The 20,642-nt window shown below is 39.0% G+C and overlaps 1 protein-coding gene across 8 annotated transcripts in view; it reads right to left on the bottom strand.

Annotated features, from left to right (window-relative positions):
• myocd (myocardin) overlaps positions 1-20,642 on the bottom strand; it is a 103,341-nt gene that overhangs the window by 39,865 nt on the left and 42,834 nt on the right. The window lies entirely within an intron of this gene.

Here is a 20,642-nt window from a genome sequence, read left to right on the forward strand (position 1 = left end):
CTCAGGATTCAGTAGCTTTAAGAGCCCCCACAATGTGTCCCAGTGAAAAACGAGGCCTTCACTCTCTCTTCCACAAGCCAAGACCTCTGCATGTATAGTACATCATCTACAGAAACAAACCGCACGAGGCACTACAAACATACATCTCTGTTTTCTTTAATAAGTTATGTTTTGGAAGCCACTTACTGTACATGACTGAAAAACATTCATTCACCCAGAAAATGTCATGGCTTGTAAAAATATTCATGTTATCAAAGCCTTGCTTCAAATTTATGGCACATTTGGGAAGCTAAATAACCTTGCTATTGTAGTAGATGAAGATACTGATGAATAATGGATGTATTAGACACTAACGAGTACAGTATGTAATTTAAATAAAAGCATACAATCACAAAACAGCAATCTGACACCATCCAGTATGTTATACAAGGAAATTACAATACATTCCATATTTTTGGAGGATATTACTACACTTTAAATCTTTAAATCTTCATCTGATTGAATACATTTATATTAGGATACAATGCTGCACCTTGGAGTTATGTTGTATCTGACAACCTCTATGAGGTTGGGCCTTTGAGCAAGGCCCTTAACTCTCTCTGCTCCAGGGGCACTGTATCATGGCTGACCCTGCGCTCTGACCCCAACTTCCTGACATGCTGGGATACGCGAAGAAAAGAATTTCACTGTGCTGTAATGTATACAGTACGTGATCAATAAAGACTCATTATCATTAAGGTGAAGGCAAAAACCTTTTAAAGCTATACTTTTGTGTAAAAACCTCACATTTATCACACAAAAAAAGTCCAAAGTCTCAAAACTATTCTTAATTCAAGTTGCTGACAAACTTACCATTACCAAATTATCCACGGATCATAGACAATTAATAAAGCATGCAGTAGAAATGCGGTGAGCTAATTTCTCACCACAGAAAACAGAATCAGATCGGATGACAAACCTCGTCTTTTTGTTTCTGGTGCAAGGTCTTTTAATAAGGTCTTAACTGATGGGCAGGACTTTAAAAAAAAAACCCTTTCTCAGATGGAATCCTGGCAATTTATATTCTAGTGACAAATCAGGATGCAGGATTTGTGGATTAAGCGTGCCAGATGTATGCCAAAGCATAGAATACGTAGGAGGATCTGCGGCCGAGAGACGATGCCATTCGGATTACTCCAGCGAGATTAGCGTCTTCAAAGTCTGAGATAACATCTTTGACTATGTGATATGCACTCATGCTCATAATTTGAGAGTTAAGAACGGAATGGCTCAATGGAATTCATGAGCATCGGTTAAGCTTATTACAGTATCCATAATGTCATCACTGTAAATTCTGCATACTGTCGTTCGAGAAAGCGCAGATCTTAACATCTAACTTGTGGGTTCTACAAGTCAGTTTTATAAAAAGGGCAACTGATTTAATCACACTTCAACTTTCCAGGGTGGTCTACTCCAGAACGGAATAGTAAAAAGTAATTAGGTTTACAACAAAGCCGCTCCAAACGGCCGTTGTCAGCAGGAGACCGCTTTCATTGATAAATTATTTTGGGGCAGCCGCATGTGCCGTGTTTTCTTTCCTTCTGTCAGTTTTAATCATCTTCCCTTTCTCTCACTTTGCACATTTTTTTCCCCTCTTGCTGACCACCAATTGAGTTGAGCCAGGGCCAAATTTATGGGAGGTTTTTATTGCTTTCCTTATTTATGTTGGGATTATTCCAGAACTTCCAGGATGACTTTAACATGGAATTAACACCAGGAACTTTTCACCAATTATTATTATTATTATTATTATTATTATTATTATTATTATTATTATATAACGATCCTGAACTGATGTACGGCTACAGTATAACATTTTAAATGGTTATAGTTCATATGAAAAGATTCCCCATGCCATGTCTTAAACTTAAAGGACATTTCACCTGAAGTTAAAACAAGCATAGTTCAAAATGGCACATTTTATGGCCTGTGTAAAGATCAAATGTCCCAGGGAACAAAGGAACAAGTTGAACTGAGCTTGATGGGAGGTGATAATCAAATGGAATGTAAGCATAAAATTTTGCTGGGTGACGTCTTTAACAAATGAGGTGCGAATGTTCTAATCAGAAGTTTTATGAGCAGCAGAGGTGAAACGTGAAAGCACGGCTGTGATGGTTTGTGTGATAAGTTCCAAACTTCATGCATCAGAAGTGACGGTGTTTTAGCATCTACCTCACAGTAAATAGACCCCCGCATGACAAAAAGGTGCCGGCACGAAAAAACAGCGCACATCACAGGACAAGCTGTTAGTAAATGACATTTTTTTAAAATAGGATTTGGCAAGATTTAAAGCTTTTGCCATTCTATAATAAACAATAGCATGGCTATATTGAAAATATTTACTTAATTCTCTAAAGTGACTTATGGCAACATTGGCTACTAAACAGAATGTCATGAGTGTTATGGCGTCAGGTGCCATAGACTGTATAAATATTCCCTGTACACTTGTTTATAGGAAAACCCCATCTGGTTTTGGCTAGCAGAGGCAGACATACCGGTGACCCCAGGTTTTTCTAATGGAAAATATAACACAAGTGTTTGCTAAGCTGGGGCTAAGCTGAGAGAACTACAGCAGTCAACTGTCAAGTGACAGACAAGACAATGTTGTAAAAGACTACAGGCTCCAGATTCAAAAGTCAGAAGGTTTATTTTTTCATGCCTAGTAAATAGCATGTTAACATCTGAAATGCAATTTGGGGGAAATAAAATACCTTTTGGTTTTTTTTGTTTTTTGTTTTTTTTTTTGTTTTTTTAGCATGGTTTAAGTGGACATTTCCTGATTTCCTTGGCTGAATCCATGATTGGGGAGCTATTTAAAAACTAACAAACAAACTTTATTTCTTAAATCATCCTGCAACACTGACTCTAAGATTACATACAAGTAATCTCAGGCCCCAATATGTTATGTTACTGCTAACAGGCTACATTTTGGTCTTAAATAAATAACAGGACTCAGTTAGCAGTCAGAATTAGCAATACAGAAATTGTGGATAAGTAGCATCCATGCTAATGGCATGATGATATTAACAGCAGTCTAATGATTGACGTTTTATAATTTACTTTCAATCTACAATTGGGTAACAGCTTAAAAGTCAAGGTCACAATTATAATTGGAGATGAAGTAAAAAAAAGAAAGAGAATGTGCTTTTCATCTTCTCATGATCTTCAGGAAATGTGGATGATGCACTTCCTGTTGAACAGGTAACTTGTGGAATCTTACAAATATTTCCATCCATCCATTCATTTTATTTACCTCTTATCCTACACAGGGTTGCAGGGGAGACTGGACCTATCCCAGGGAACTCTGGGCACAAGGCAGGGGACACCCTAGATGGGGTGCCAGTCCAACGCTGGGCACATTCACACACCCATTTACACAATATGGACAATTTGGAAATGCCAATTAGCCTACAACGCATGTCTTTGGACTTGTGGAGTGAACTGGAGTAGCTAGAGGAAACCCCCGAAGCACAGGCAGAACATGCAAACCCCGTGTACACAAGGCGGAGGCGGGATCCGTACCCCCAACCCCAAAGGTGTGTGGAAAATGTGCCCCCTCACAAATATTTCACAGGATTGAATGTGTTTAGGTACCAGGGTTGAGTGAATGTGAATTTGAATTTTCCCTGACCTATAAAGGATGACTCATGGACAAGGATGTTTCAAGATCGTTATTTTAAATGAATTTACACATTAATGCAAAATAATACGTATTTGACTGATTTTCTTTTCAATGTAAAGTATAGGTATAGTAAGCAAAATGCAAGATTCATTATAATAACATGTACATATGTTGTTTTTGAAGGACACTTTGCCTATGCTTAAAATCTCATTTACCTTTATTCCACATACATATTTGTAAATGTCATATAAGTGGGACTCCAATCATGGAATCACCCATATGACAGACAGATTCAGTATAATTAATTCCTATCTGCAGACGTTCCATTTTCAGCATTGGCAATACCACTGGTATTCCAAACTATAGCATGTCTGTCATACTTCTAACCTGCTGAACCACACACATACACCAGGCCTACACTTAATGAAGTGGTGCAGCAATGCTATTCTTGTGGTTATGTTAAATGATGCTTTTTGTGCCATTTACCTTATTTATTACTAATATGATTTAGTCTGCGAAGCTTCTAGCAGCCATGTATAATGAACGCAGACAGATTAAAGCTGTGACTTGGGGAAGATTTACTATGTAAACTGATGTCTAATTGTTGGTTGGTTAAACTTCCAAACAAAAACAGAAAAGGGGGGAAGGGAGTTTATGTTCATGAGTTTGTTTAATAACTTCTGACTGTGGTTTGATTCGGGACTTATGGCTTTTTGTTTAATCACACTTTCAAAGTTTAGGTGCACACTGAAAAAGTATAAGGCACGCTTCATTTCATGACATTCTAAAACCTAAACCAAACCAAACCATCAAGAAATGAATCAGTCATCAATGCAAGCACCCATTTACCAAAATTTAGGCAATTGCACCAAGCAGTACAGTTGACATTTTTATGCTTTAAAATTTCCTTTACTTTTTCATAACATTAAACAACACCCTGATCTTAGGTTTAATATTTTGTGAATCTACTCTAATCAGTAACTACACCAAATCAAACCATTCATATTCCCATTCCAAGTGAACTGACCCGACTGAAAGTATCATAAATTGCTAAGCATTTGAGTTTTCTTGTCTGCTTGACGTCATACAGACATTATGGTATTCTTTAGCCAACACACATTTAAAAACACAGCTGAACTACTTGTGCAGGATGAAAATATTTAACACTATTTAATAATCAGCACCCACATCCTTTAGAAAGAGAGTCACTGAACTCGGACACTTAATCATCTCTTGGGCGGAAAGAAAGGAAGAAATTCCAAGTCTCCTTGTGCTTATGTTCAACAGAAAAATAGCTTAAATTCCCAAGAGTAAAAACATGACACTTGTCTGAAGAAGAGATGCCAAGAAAGATTAGGATATTAGCTGAAAGGAGAATCAGTGAGTTTCTTGCAGCTCACCAGATGTAGCCTAACAGTGATGCCAAAGAACAGGAGTATAAACCCATCAGTCCAACACCAAAATCATTAAAAAGACATCAAGTGTGAAGGCTCAGTGCTATAGTCAGTACATAAATATTAAGTTTGTGATGCAATCAGGGGTGGCCGGTTTAATTGGCTAGCGGGACTGTCTTTTAAAGATAAAAACACATCAATATTAGGTTTCACTTTTTGGTATCAGATTATTTGCTGTTAACAAATGTATTAAGGCAGGTTGTTTTTGGATTTTTGTGGAACGAGGCAGTTCAGTGCCACCAATGGACATCAGAAAAATGCACAGAAAGGTATAAAGAATTGAGCCTGGGGCTTATTTCTCACTAGCCCAGATTGTCAATTCATATAGAGTGAAATGCTCCCTAGATTTGATCTCCATTTGATGATATTTTTCAGACCACTTGACTGGTACGTCCGTACAGTGATTGAGAAGGTGTAATGAACATGAATAAAGTGGATTATTCACTCTGTAATGCCTCTGGAGAAGAAATTAAAAGTAGACTGAATCAGACATTATCAAATCAAAGTACAAATTACACAAAAGGACAGACGACAGAATTGTAAGATTTGTGCATTTTTGTTGTTGTTGTTTGTTTGACTGAAAATATTACAACTTTTCTGTTTACCCTGTTCAGTATTTAAAGGAAACAGTTAAAAGTTAGTTAAAACCACAAATACAGCGGCCTATCTGCCTTGTATGTATGTGTGTGTTATAGTTTGCACCACATCATTCTTATTACATCATCAGTGAGACCTTGCAACATAATGTGCTACTCAACTCGAATAGTTTCATTACCAAGCTATTCAGAGATTTTAGCCTTCCTATCTAATATCACCACCATTCATCACTTTATGCAATGGTATGATGTCAAAGAGTGACTCATTAAGCGTGAAAGACTTCCAGTTCAACCTATCAAACTATCAGTTGCTTGTATAAATAGCTATGAGGACACCAAGGTCCGGACTTCAGTAGTTTTGGAAGGTTTTGGATTTTTTTTTTTGGCACATATACTGTTTACAGTGTAAAAACGTTCAGGAAATAAGCTGCTGCTTGTATGTTTTGGTTATGTATTCACTAGAAAAGTTCATATGCATTCTTTCTTATTAATCACTGTATGCAACACGTTTTTTCCTGGAATATAATCTTTGATTTATTGAACAGTATCTCAATTCAATACATTATTCATAAAATTCAATAACTGGATGAAATAAACGATTAATTAAGGGTTAGATCTTTACTGTATTGTTCTTTAATATTTTTTTTAAAGATAGTTTTTTTTGAAAATAAAACAATTCACCTTGCATTGTTTGAGATTATTGCAAGGTGAAATAAAGAACATACGATGTAAGAACTAGTCTTCAATTCCAAGGTTGATAATAAGCTATGTTTCAATTAGTAGACAAAGTAAATGGTTTATTCTGTATAGATTCAGCATTTTTTGCATCAGAAATATAAAAGCAACCCTCAGAAAAAGCTTTAAGATATTGTGAACTTTCCTATTTTCTGAATTTCCTATTATTCAACTCTATCAAATCATATGGGGCGGCTGTGGCTCAGGTGGTAGAACGGGTTGGCAGTTCGATTCCCGGCCCACATGACTCCACATACCGGAGTGTCCTTGGGCAAGACACTGAACCCCAAGTTGCTCCCAATGGCATGCTAGCGCCTTGCATGGCAGCTCTGCTACCATTGGTGTGTGAGTGTGTGTGAATGGGTGAATGAGACACAGTGTAAAGTGCTTTGGATAAAAGCGCTATATAAGTGCACCATTTACCATTTAAATATCAGACTGGAGGGGCGCACGGTGGCTTAATGGTTAGCACGTTTGCCTCACACGTCCGGGGTTCGAGTCCCGCCGGGGCCATGTGTGTGCGGAGTTTGCATGTTCTCCCCGTGCTGTGGGCTTTCCTCCAGTTACTCCGGTTTCCTCCCCCAGTCCAAAGACATGCATGGTAGGCTGATTGGCGTGTCTGTAGTGTATGAATGGGTGTGTGAGTGTGTATGTGATTGTGCCCTGCGATGGACTGGCACCCGGGTGTACCGCGCCTTGTGCCCGATGCTTCCTGGGATAGGCTCCAGGTTCCCCTGAAAAGGAGTAAGCGGTAGAAGATGGATGGATGGATGGATGTGCAGAATGAAAGTGCATGGAAGAATGTAAGGATATCACAGTGGGGATTAAAAATCAGCAATGGATGTGCACATTCGATATCGGGATATATTAACCATGACATTTCTGCGATGTGGATCCTGGTTACAGCACTGCTTGTATCATGTTGAATTTATTTACTTATGAGGAAAACAAAAGAAGATGGAAATTGCTGCGTAGTAGTATGCAGGTATTTAACAGAATTCTGAGTTCATTCACAAACTGTGTATTAGCTTATTCGAGTAAGCCAGGAAACCAATGGGAGTAATGTTACTACTAGTACTTCCACTTGCTTGAAGCTTTTACAAGGTTTATAAAGCAGTTTTGTACACTTTATCAGTGAAATCAATTCCACATAACTGAAATGCATGGCTGAGAGCGTTTACACATGTGTCCATTTCAATCCTGAGGAAACTCTCTACATACAGTAAGTAGTGGGAATAATGCAAGTACTCCCAAAAAAAAAAACAACACTGGGAGGCGTGTTCTGTTCTTCTCGCTGTGTGGTGAGATCTACATGAGTTAGTCCTTCTGACCATGGCCTCTGCAACCTTGCGCAGCACACCGTGTATTGAACTCTTTCGCATTCGTCTTTGCAGATTTCAAACTATGAGGACGTTAACTCTTTAGGAGCACATCTCAGAGCTCAGGTTTTGCGTGCAGTATGCCATTTCCAGGGCTTACTTTTAATGAAGCGCTGTGTAGCATCAATACAGTGTGTCTCGATTTGTTTTGATTCGTCCAATAAGGAATGCACAGGTCACGCTCGGGTGCACTGATCCTCCGCTACTTTGTCCTGTTTTAACCTCGGGTGGCACAGGCTTCGTCACAGGCTGCCTCGGAGTGTCCACCAATCATCCTGGTACACTACAGGTCCCACTCCATCGCCATGAATAATACCGTGTGTTTAACTTGGAAAATAAAAGAGAAGCCGTGTAATCTAAATACATAAGGTAATATAAATACAAAGAAACCATATAATCTCCAGTGAGGCTGGCAAGAAACATGCGAGTGTGTGTTGTGTGTGTGCGTATGTGCATGACATTTTTGTTGAAGCTCCCTGGTTCGGCTCTAGCTCTCCGGGCTGGCACAGGCAGTGTTTAAAAAGCTCCCGGAAAGTTTATAGTGGGTGTACTTCTCCTCAGGTTTGTGTGACAACCTTTAACGCACCATACCCGTCACAAGCAAAACACAGGGGACCTCCCTGGAATCTTTCGCATGAATTTCCATTCATGCGTTTCCACATTTTGCTAAAGCTTCTTTTTAACCTTACAGGTATTCGTCAATTGGTTTGCAAATCGGTTTAATCTTACATGAGTATGTCTTGTACATTAATACATTAGAGAAAAAGAAATTCCATTTTCACCAGCTGTTAGGCGACAGCAGCTACTCTCTATTACAATTACTGGGAGCAGAATAATCGACAGGTAGTTAAATAGTAAATGTAAAAAATGAGAAATTTGTATAAGTGTCTTCTCTTCTCACAGGAAGTGCACAGTTTGCCTCTATCTCAGAGTCGGCCTGAGTTGGAGCAGGATTTGACAGAGCACACCTGCAGAGGCTTGGACAAATATAAACACCTGCCTAAAACATTTAGGCCATTCAAGATTTTTTTTTTTTTAACATGGAAGACCTGATTTTTTTTATTTTCTTTTAGTTTTTTTTTTAAAGTTTTGCTTGACTTAGAGATCCTTTAGAGATAGGACATGTTAGTGTTTTCTTCTTTCATTCATCTTGAGTAACTGCTGTATCCTGGTCCAGGTGGTGGTGAATCCAGAGTCTATCCCAGGAACACTGGGCATGAAGCAGGAATGCACTCTGTCTAATACACCAGTCCATCTCAGGGCACCATGCACACACATACAGTGGTGCTCGAAAGTTTGTCAACCCTTTAGACTTTACTAAATCTGCATGAATACGATCTAAAACATCATCATCCGATTTTCACACAAGTCCTAAATGTAAACAAAGAGAACCCAATTAAATCATCCAACCTCAGCCTGATGAGCATCAACAACTTTTTTTCTGAGGTCCTCGGAAATCTTCATTGCTCGTGGCATGATACATTTCCACAAGCATGTGTTGTGAAGATCAGACTCAGATAGATCCCTGTTCTTTAAATAAAACAGGGCACCCGCTCTCACCTGGTTGCCACCTGACTCTAATTTCACCTTCAATTTAAACTGCACCACACCATCATGTCACATGATCACCTGCACCTGAACTTCATTCATGTTAACGAGCACTTACAGGTATTTATAGCCACAGTTTGCGCTACGTTGGTAGGCTTAAGTTTTTCTTTCTTTGCCATTGTCAATGTTGCTGTGTTTAAGGTCGTTGCTTTATGTTTAGTGTTTGCTTTAGTGTTCTACTGCTGATTCATAGTTCACTTGTTTTGTATTTGGTTGTGCTATTAATTAAATTAAATCTGCACGTGCATCCATCTCAACCTTGAAATCGTGACCCAACGTAAGACAACCAATGTAGTGCAAACTGTGGCTATAAATAACTGTAAGTGCTCGTTAACATGAATGAAGTTCAGGTGCCGGTGATCATGTGACATGATGGTGTGGTGCAGTGGCTACTCTGAACTGTAGTCCAGAGTTCCTTCTCTGATGTTACCTGACAGGATGCCCCTATGTGTAAATGTACAATGGTGCTTGAAAGTTTGTGAATCCTTTAGCATTTTTGATATTTCTGTCTAATAAATATGGATTAAAACATCATCAGATACAAATCCTAAAAGGAGATAAAAAAAAAAACCCATTTAAACGAATGAGATGAGTTCCTTCTCTGATGTTATATGACACATCAACTGGGAGGTGGGAGGAAAGCAGAGAACCTGAAGGAAACCCATACAGAAACAGAGATTGCTGTATTACAGTTGATTGCGAACCAAAAACAAGGGCCAGTTATTTGCTGTTTACGTAACTGTATAAAATGGAGTTGGAAATGCATTAGTGCATAATGGCTTTAGTACTACACTCTAGTTTCATGGCCTTTATAAAGAAATAACTCTTCTTAAATGCTATCGTAGCTGAAAGGTTGTGGAGGAAGCCGATTTCCTTATGTTTACTTGATTGTATTAGCTTTGGCTTATTTGCAATAGGAGCTCAAGGAGGGAGTTACTCAGTAAATTTGGACAGCCTCATCATGACTGTTAGCCTGTTGAACTGACCTTTTCTTTAAGATAATAATTTATCCTCTTTGTAAGACAATTATAAATATTACACTACAAAGCGCTGTAAGTGTGTGACTCATGGACGTCCACTGTCTGTGAGTCACCAAGCCCTCAGACTCCATCTCTGACTGATGAAGTAATCTACCTTCACTTCTAATGTACTTGAATAAGCAGAGTGGAATGGCTTTAGGAAACAGCAGCAGTGTGATCGTAATGACAAGTGGCACCAAGAACATTCCCAGCTTATTCCTGTCTTTAAAGGCTCAATTCGTCTGTGTATCTGCCTCCAACCCTTCCAGCATGACCTCAGCTCTAAACCGATTACTACACTACAGTGTCGCTCTAGTAAAGTGACTGTAACAGGCCCTGAGCTTAAATAACCTAAGTACAAAAATCCTTCCTGTCAATCAGTTCATTCATTAGACAGATTTCTGGAGGGATTTGGACATGTAGAAAGAAAAGTTTGAAATAGTTTCTGCATGAAAAGAAACCACTGCCTGAGCATTTAATGTTCTTGAATAGTAATTTACCAACAGACAAAACAATCAGCGGGCACGTTTGCCTCGCATCTCTGGGGATGGGGTTTTGAATCCCGCCTCCGACTTGTGTGCATGGAGTTTGCACGTTCTCAAGGTTTCCTCCCCCAGTCCAAAGACATGCCCTGTACAGTAGGCTGATTGGCGTTTCTAAATTGACCATACTGTGTGGATGTGTGTTTGCGATTTTGCCCAGCGATGGGCTGGGTCCCCATCCAGGGTGTCCCACAGAGTTCCCTGGGATAGGCTTCCGGCTCCGCCACAACCCTGTATAGAATAAGCAGTATGGACAATGGATGGATGGACAAACCTATCAGCAAAGTTGCTGTAAAATCTAGAAAAATAAGCAGGAAAAAGAAAAAAAAATCTAACTGAATGTATTGGGAACCTATGTTTGACACACATTAAAACGGTTAATTAAAGCTTTCTATTAGAGAGTAGTACTTGGCTGCATTCTCTGTGTATGTGTGTGTATGAATGTGTGCGCACATGCCTGTGTGTGATTAAGTAGTATACACAAACACTTTCCATGAGCAAGGTAATTAGCCAGATGAAGCATGAGTGAGAAACAGCACGCTTCAGATGACCTTTCACAACCAGTGAAAATGGAAAAGCACAGGCAATGCAGTGATGCACAGCAGTGCATTCCAACAGACAAACATTTATATGACACAATACAGGAGTGCATTTCTGAAGACTTTAGCTAGGCCTCTGACGAGGACCATGACTGGAAACATCAGCGAAATTTCACTATCGGCTTCCTCGTGTAAATATCAATAGCTGGCGTGAACGATCGTGAACTGAAGAACAAAGACGCCGCTGACCTTTGAAGAGTCTTGAATTCTGTCGTCCTTGTCAGTTCTGGAGTCTGCTGCAACGTTTGTCTTGTACAGGCTTATCTCAGAATAGGATTCACTGGAAATTGTGTTTGCTTATAACACCCCACTCCAACACAAATACACACACACTCACACACACGACATATACTGTGCATGTGGCTGTCTGGGAAAACCCTTCGCATTGTCAAAATGTGACATTTTGTACCGTATATAGAGTTCGGAAAACTACTGACTTTTCTGAACTGAAATGTATTTCTCTTTTGCATGCATCTCAATCACAAGTGAAATTCCATCCATCCATTTTCCATACCACTTATCCTACACAAGGTTGTGTGGGAGCCTGGAGCCTATCCCAGGGAACTGGAGGTACAAGACAGGGACACCCTGGACGGTGTGCCAACCCATCGCAGGGCACAATCACACACACACTCTGTACACTCATTCACACACTACGGACAATTTGGAAATGCCGATCAACGCCTACAATGCATGGATTTGAACTAGGGGAGGAAGCCAGAATACTGGAGGAAACCCCCGAGGCACGGGGAGAACATGTTGCACCACTTATCGCTACATTTATACCATATATGGAAAAACATTGCTACCACTTTTTAAAGAATTATACGTTTACAATGGAAAATGAATTCTAAATTTGATTATCAGCATCATCCACATCAGTCTCAATCTCATCAAGTCAGTTAAAAGAAAAACACAAGCTCTTATATCGCTGCTTACATACGGTAAATGCTGATTAATTCAGTCCGGTTTTGTACTAAACTTGTTTTCATTTCATTTAATTCTTTTTATTAGGGTATTTAAACTTTTTTTCTTTTTTTTAAACTTTGTTGTAACTCTTCGATAATGTGATGGTGCAGAAGCATCACAGACAATGTCTACGTTTACATGGACAGCAGTAATCTAATTATCGACCTTATTCTGAATAAGACAATATTCTGATTAAGGTGTTTACATGATTTTAGAATACTCCTTTCATGTTAAGGTTTTACATGTTATAGAACATAGATCGATTAACAGCACATGTCATTACGTCCCTGCGCCACACCGTCCGACCTTCCTCCAGAATTTCACGTATCAACATACAGTTGGTCTTCGTTATGGTACCGTATACAGTTTTGGGTGTTTTTATTTTTAATTTTACGAAAGCTTCAAGTGCAGTTAATTATTTGTCATGCTATACGTGAAACTTAAAAGTTCATATTAAGGTCGGATTAAGGTCATCAATAATCGCTGTTTACATGCTAGTTTCTTAATCAGATTATCGGGTTAATATTGGATTATTGTTGTCCATGTAAACGTACTGAGTTTGACAGTCTGTATGGCACATGGCTATTCAACAACTAGAACAAATCGTGACATTCACTCTGTGAGGAAATCGCACTTAGCTAGCAAGGTTCTAAGGGCTTTACGGGAAGGACTAGTTTTATATGGGGAGGTAGGGTAATATATAGTAATAATTACCAGAGCTTCTCTGTGATTTTAATACCCTGTGCGACCTGGTTGTGTCGGTTATTTTTCCGGAATGCACGTTCCCGCGCCAGTGTAGATTACAGCGTCTTTTACCTACTATAAAACGACCTGTAAAAATAACCCCAGGTTAAACTAATCCCATGCAAATGCACTCTCTGTATTTTTTTAGGTTGTCGGTTCGTTCTCAATATTTACGTCCAATCTCAAAACGCCACTTTGACAGAGGGACAGTTATTTAGACAAACTTCCAGAAAAATCTCCTCCCCAACGGAATGATTATGTACCATTTGTTCAAACAGCATCTGAGAATGTCGTTTTCCCCAAAGTTTCAGCTCTCGTCCAGTTGTTTTGCTTCGTCAGTGCCGTGTTGTATTATCAAACGCTGAGGTGCAGCAACATGTTATGTATGACACACAGGGCTGCTGTGATGGGTCGTCAGCATCGCGGTAACTTCTGCAGAAATCTCTTATCCCGTGCAAATTGACGATAAATTGCATAGACGTCCCTAGTAAGAATTACTTCACAGCCATATGTCCTGAAAACTAATCCCGTCTGAATAGGGCTCTAGACAACTTTAGGCAGGCAGAATGCATTTATCTCTGCGTTTGTTAAAATGGCTCCATAGACAACATGATATTTTTAGGCAGACCTCAACGCAAGTTTAGATCAAACCATGGCTGTAATCTCAATAACCACAAAGAAATGAAATAATTTTTTTAGTTTTGAAAAAATAAGCACTTTACTAGACAAGGTCCTGACAAGGTAGGTTACCCCTATTTGTTCATGTTTTCCTGTAGAGTCAGGACAATTCGGTCCTGATAAGTCACAAAACACAAATGCACACACACACACACACACACACACACACATTTGTCTTACTTAACTTGTGAGGACTTCTTATTGACATAATTATTAATTATTTATTTCATTTAATATCATTATTTATTCATTATTTATTCATTATATTCATTATTCATTATTTATTCAATATAATTATTTATTCATTATGCGGAATAAAAAGCTGCACTTTTTGGCTGGCCACCAAAAGGTCCCCATAAGGTTAAAACTGTCAAAAATTCCTATCATAGTGGGGAAAGTTGGTCCCCACCAACTATTGTCTATTGTCTATCTTAATTTGGTTTTATTCTATTTTCTATTTTACTTTTCTTTACTCTGTTCAGCCCTTTGGTCAGCTTCACTGTGTTAAATGTGCTTTATAAATAAAATTTACTTACTTACTTACCATGGTATAAAAACATGTCCCACGGCACACACTTTCAACTCTGACACGCATATCTGCATTTGTTTAGAATATGTCAACATTGTACACATGAAATTACTCAACCAAATCACTCCGTTTGACTATTCGATTTTTCATAAAAGTCTACAAGGGAATCTTTCTGTTAGCTGTTAAATATTCTTCTTTCATTATATTCCTCATTTTCACTGATTGTTGGTGGAATGTTTTGCTTGTGTGCTGATAGACTTCGCTGAACTTTGAAGGGTCATGATAATTTGAGTATGTTGTTTCAAGTGTATCGTACTAACAGAACGGAGCAGAGTCCTTCTTTCCAAGGGATTTACAAATGTAAATTTAGAAAAGCCTAAATACCTCAGTACTAATATGGTCAGTTTGTGTTTGTCTAATTGGCAAAAGGCTGTGATTAGTAAACAGTAAAAAATGTGGCATTCCACTAAAGAACTGGCAACTCCGAGGTCACCGTCATCGTATTTTGTTGAACACTGTGTTAAAGTGCCTTTAGACCGAGATTATTCTGCAGTTTTGAGAGCAAGCAGGCTAGTTCCACACTAACACTCGTGAAAGTGCGCTTCCTTATAAGCATAAAGCCTTATAGATTTCCGTCTTCCTCTACACTTATCATTTCAGCTGAGTCAAACAAACAGAGAACACAGAGTCCATGAGTGACCCAGGAACACAACTTAGATTGTATTTTGTGGATGTGTGGAGTTACAGATCCACAGGCGCAATAAAGAATGGCTGTCGCACACATTTAACCTTCTCTGTGTGGAAATAGAAGAACATTCTGACGTGTGTAGAGTCATCTTATCTGTCCTGGTCTTCTTGCGTGATTTGTGCTCAACCTCCAACACAAGCAAAGCTCTCGCCAGTGGAATTCGGTCAGACTTGGAGCCACTGGGGATTTAGCACCCTAGAACCCTTCACAGCTTGGAGAAGCTGGAGTTCTGCATGTCAGATTGAGGACAAAGTGCTCTGAAAAACAACAAACACAGCGGGGCTTTTGGCAAACATAGCGCTCTGACTAGCATGCGCCTGGTTTAGTGTGGTAAAGCTAAGAACTTTAGCTGTGGTTAAATTATTTGCCATATAGTGCACTCTCTGTGGTGCAGACATTTTGTAATGTTGTCAGTGGACCATCATATGCCCTGGACAGGTCACTGCTGTAGCAAATCCAGTGTAAAAGTACAAAAGTACTATAATGCATAGGGATTTCCTTCATCTTATAATTTATTTGATGATATTGGCAGGGTTGCCAGGTGTGTGGTTTATCTGCTTCTATGGGTTAATATTGTCTGTCTGTGGGTTTGGGGTTTGATGCTTTTTTTTTGGGGGGGGGTGGTGGTAGATCACTATATATTAAAACATATACCATTTTAACCAAAATCATTTTATCATGCCCAGATGTTATATGAAACTGAACCCAAAATCATCATAACACACACATTGCAATAGAAATTCCCTTCATATATACCCCTAAACTTGTCAATGAATTGGTCTGACAGAACAATTCAGGACATATTTATGGAAACTGTAATATATAATGTAACTATTAAAAGCTGTGTATAGTCACACCTGAATAAATGAGAAACATAATGAGTGCAGATGCTTCCAGAAAGGTGTACGGTCTTGATACAATCAACATTTTACCATGCTCTGTGGCATGTAGTAAAATACTGAGCAGGCCCAGCTGACCTCAATTTTGGATCAAGATGGCACGAGTAAAAGATTTAAGAGATTTGAAAGAGGGTTCATTATTGGGACACAATCTATGATCATAAAAAAAAAAAAAATGTTTTACCTGGTGAGTATTTAAATAGGGAATGCTAAAATGGGGTTTAAATAGGAAGCGTGACTGTTGTTCAGGAGACAGTGCCAATGTAGGGCATAATCAGACAGTCAGCAAGAACACCACTAGTTCTAGCAGTGTATAAAAGCGTATAAAACTAACAATTGAAAAGAAATAAAAAGTCATAAATTGCCTTTGGGTTTAAATCACCTTAAATTGTCTTAGGTACAGGTTTAAGGATTTGGGATCTTGAAGATGTTTTGGCTCCCTCGGGGTGTCCCAAATGTCTCTATCCACAGGGGATTATGTCTGCCAGCACCGTGTCGGTTGTGCCTTCATCAGTGGATATTGGTGGACGTCCACTTCTTGATCAGTCCACAACACTTCCAGTCTTTTTGAATTGGTTAATAAGTTTGGCGACAGTGTCATGTGTGCGTGTGATGTGCTCGCCACGTTTCCTGTTAAAGTCCATCACAACCTTGCGACAGCTTCCCGATCCAGCAATGAGAATGATTTCAGTACGTTCTTCTTTTGTCAAAGGCATTCTTACAGGCTATCTGAAAAAAAAATCTATAATATACTGTACACTAAATATGAAAGACACGTTACTAAAAAAGTGTTAATTTCCCATGTGTATGGAGTCTTTTGGGACACCATGTAATTTAGAAGATGCCAAGACTGTGCAAAGTTTCATCAGTTAAGAATTTGTTAAGAATTTAAAATATTAACTCATTTTGGTTGTTTAACACTTTTCTTAGTGCACCCTCAAATAAGTTTTTTTCCAAATTCAGGCAGAATTCTTATTTACTGCTGTCGTATACAGTATAGTGTTTAGGATAGGTCATAGAGTGGATAATAAATGAATGAGCGAGGGTATAATTTCAGACAGATCTCTTTACACTAGAATTTGGCTTTTTTTTTTTTTCAGGTACTTTCTCTATAGCTGGTGACTTTGTCACATAAACTATCCTAGTGCACATTCCAGCACTTGATAAAAAGGCTTTTAACTGCTTTATACAATGTCCTGCAATACTGTGCCAGGTTTGCAGTGGTAGCTAGGAGAATTCCCAGTCACATTACATATACTGTACTGTAGGTATTAGACATACTGCCTGAGGTGTATTATTATGATAAGCAGGTGTTTGTGTGTGCGGCCAGAGCCAGTGATCCAAATGACATCACATCACAGAACAGAAACACGAGACAGCTGTACATAGTGTTGCCACACACAAAACAAATATACCCATGACAAATCACAGTGGTTTTAGTAAACAGCAACATTTCTGGCAATCCAGAAATAATAAATATGTAAGAGCAATTTCACCAGTTTCAAATTTTCCACCCATGGCTCACAGAGTTTCATATCTGGCCACAAGTTTCAGGATCCTGAACACTGCAATCTGATTAGCTCTCTGCATTTCAGTGTATATGTACTGTACTTCCATGTAAACATCTGAACACACTATTCCTAAGAGAGTTTTTGTTTTGTTTTGTTAAATGAAGCAACTAACATCAAGTAAATCAGCCAATCTTGCAAATAGTAGAAGTGTTATTATTATTATTACTATTATTTTTCAAAATCAGTCATGCATCTTGTAACTGTGAAAGTAGGCGGTTCTTATCTACATTTAGTGCCGAAAAACACCAGACACTCTGGTTTCTGTGACTATTATTCTCTAATGTGATTTCAAAGCTGAGCTATTCTGTAGTTTGATGGTAAGCAGGCTGTTTTAGCACCACTTGTAAAACAACACTTCCTTATAAGCACAAGGCCTTATAGATTTCTGTATTCGTCTTATCTTTGGGAGAAATTGTGATCTCATTAGTGACTCCTCTTCTGAAGAACTCCAGGGACAACATAACATGTAAAAACAGGAGCTGAGCCAATACGATGCACTGCTGTGTTACAAGAAATTTATGGTGGCTTGTAAGTGCACACTAACAAACCAAAAACACAACAGCAAATCTCAAAATGGAAATTCAAAATGGTCATTATTGACCATCACATGCTTGTTGATGATTGGCTACAGTGGGCATCAATCTCAGGAAATATGAGTTTATAGGAATCTACAAATAAGTTTTTATTTGTGCTTATATTTATCCATGGCATTCATATGATGTTATTTTATATATGCTGTCAACTTTGCAAGGCATTAATATGAGTTTTGCGAATGGTGAAAGCTCATAACGAACATATACACTGATCAGCCATAACATTAAAACCACTTGCCTAATATTGTTTAGGTCCCCTTGTGCCACCAGAATAACTCTGACTTGTTGAGGCATAGTCCTCTGAAGGTGTGCTGTGGTATCTGGCACCAAGATGTTAGCAGCAGATCCTTTAAGTCCTGTAAACTGCAAGGTGGGGCCTCAATGGATTGGACTTGTTTGTCCAGTACATCCCACAGATGCTCGATCAGATTGAGATCTGGGGAATTTGGAGGCCAAGTCAACACCTTGAACTCTTTGTTGTGTTCCTCAAACCGTTCCTGAACAATTTTTGCAGTGTGGCAGGGCGCATTATCCTGCTGAAAGAGGCCATGAAGCGTACTTGGTCTGCAACATTGTTTAGGTAGGGGGTACATGTCCAGGTAACATCCACATGTCTGGCAGCGCAGTGGTGGCTTGGCGGTTAAGGCGGGTTACTGATCGGAAGGTTGGGGGTTCAAGCCCCAGTGCTGCCAAGCTGCCCCTGTTGGGCCCTTGAGCAAGGCCCTTAACACTCTCTGCTCCAGGGGCACTGCATCATGGCTGACCCTGCGCTCTGACCCCAGCTTCCTGACATGCTGGGGTATGCGAAGTAAAGAATTTCACTGTGCTGTAATGTATATGTGATCAATAAAGACTCATACATGAATTGCCCAGAGCATCACACTTCCTCCACCAGCTTGCCTTCTTCCCATAGTGCATCCTGGTGCCATTAAGGGATGTACATGCACAAGATCCTGGCTGACCTACATAGCCCCATACGCAGCAAGCTGTGATGCACTGTGTTCTGACACTTTTTTATAATAGCCAGCATTCACCAGTTCACCAGTTGTTCTTCCTTGGACCACTTTTGGTAGGTACTAACTGCAGAAAACATGGTGCAAAAGTCCAATTCCTTTTCCTTGTGACATACATACAATCATACACTGCAGCCAAACAGCGACAAGTACAGTACTTGGCTATTTAATATTCAATATGTTGCACAATTTCTAGGTCACTATTTAAATTTAAGCAAATTTGTCATATTCACTATGTTAACTATTTTGACAAAAAGTCAGATTTTCCATGAGTCTTATCCCTTCTATTGAAGCACATGTTGAAGTGAGCAATTGAAGAAGAAAGCCAGACAGAAGCATTTCCACTGGTTGACTAAGGATAAGTTTAGACGACAACGATGTACTAAAAACGAAAAAGTTTTTCCTTTGCGTTTTTGAAAAGTTTCTCGTATAGACGACAAAGTTGTCAAAACAATCCCCGTTCACACGGATCCGCGAAAAAAAACTAAAAACGCTGTATTATGCATGTCAGGCCAGTAGTTGGCGATGTCACTTTGTACTGCGCACATAAGCATTCATGTCAACGTGTCCACCCTATTGATCTGGGCCCTGTAAATAAATACAAGTTAACGGGGGAGCTGCGTTTTTTCTGGATAAAACGCACAATGACGTTTACATTTCTCAAACAATTTCATTGGTTTATAATCTACGTAGAGTATAAAAATGTTCTGTCTTCAGTTATTTAGAATCTCAATAGTTAGACTTTGAAAATTATTCACTGTCTTAAGGAATTGTGAAAACTCACGCTTGTCAAGCATAGATTTGGCTTATTTTTCTTGGTCATAGAGCGGTGCAGGGACAACATCATTTTGTACCAGCACCCGGAAGACACTGGTTCCCTTCACAAAAACCTAATAGGATTTCCCCATAGGCTTTTGGATTATTGCAACAACAAAAAAAAGCTCTGTTATCAACAAAAGTTTATAATACTAACACGTTTTGTCCATCAAGATAATTTTCACAAATGAACACAACTTTTATGATAAATACAATCGGCAACAATAAACAGCTAACTGTGTGCTATAAACGAACTACACCACGGTCGCTCGACTTCAACGTCACCATCACCAAGCTTCTGACAACTTCTCCAAACTTGATTTAAAAACATTTTCCATAATATGCATTTACTCTGCCGGGTATAAAAGGTAACGTTGGCATAAACAGTAAACAGGAAATGTATTTTCGTTGACTCTGAGTATTCTGCTAAAGCTAGCGGCGTCGCATTACATTTAATGTCCCCGACAAGGTCTGTAGTCCCATTCAGTC

Source organism: Ictalurus furcatus, chromosome 13 (assembly GCF_023375685.1).
Source record: "Ictalurus furcatus strain D&B chromosome 13, Billie_1.0, whole genome shotgun sequence".
Lineage (NCBI taxonomy): Eukaryota > Metazoa > Chordata > Actinopteri > Siluriformes > Ictaluridae > Ictalurus > Ictalurus furcatus.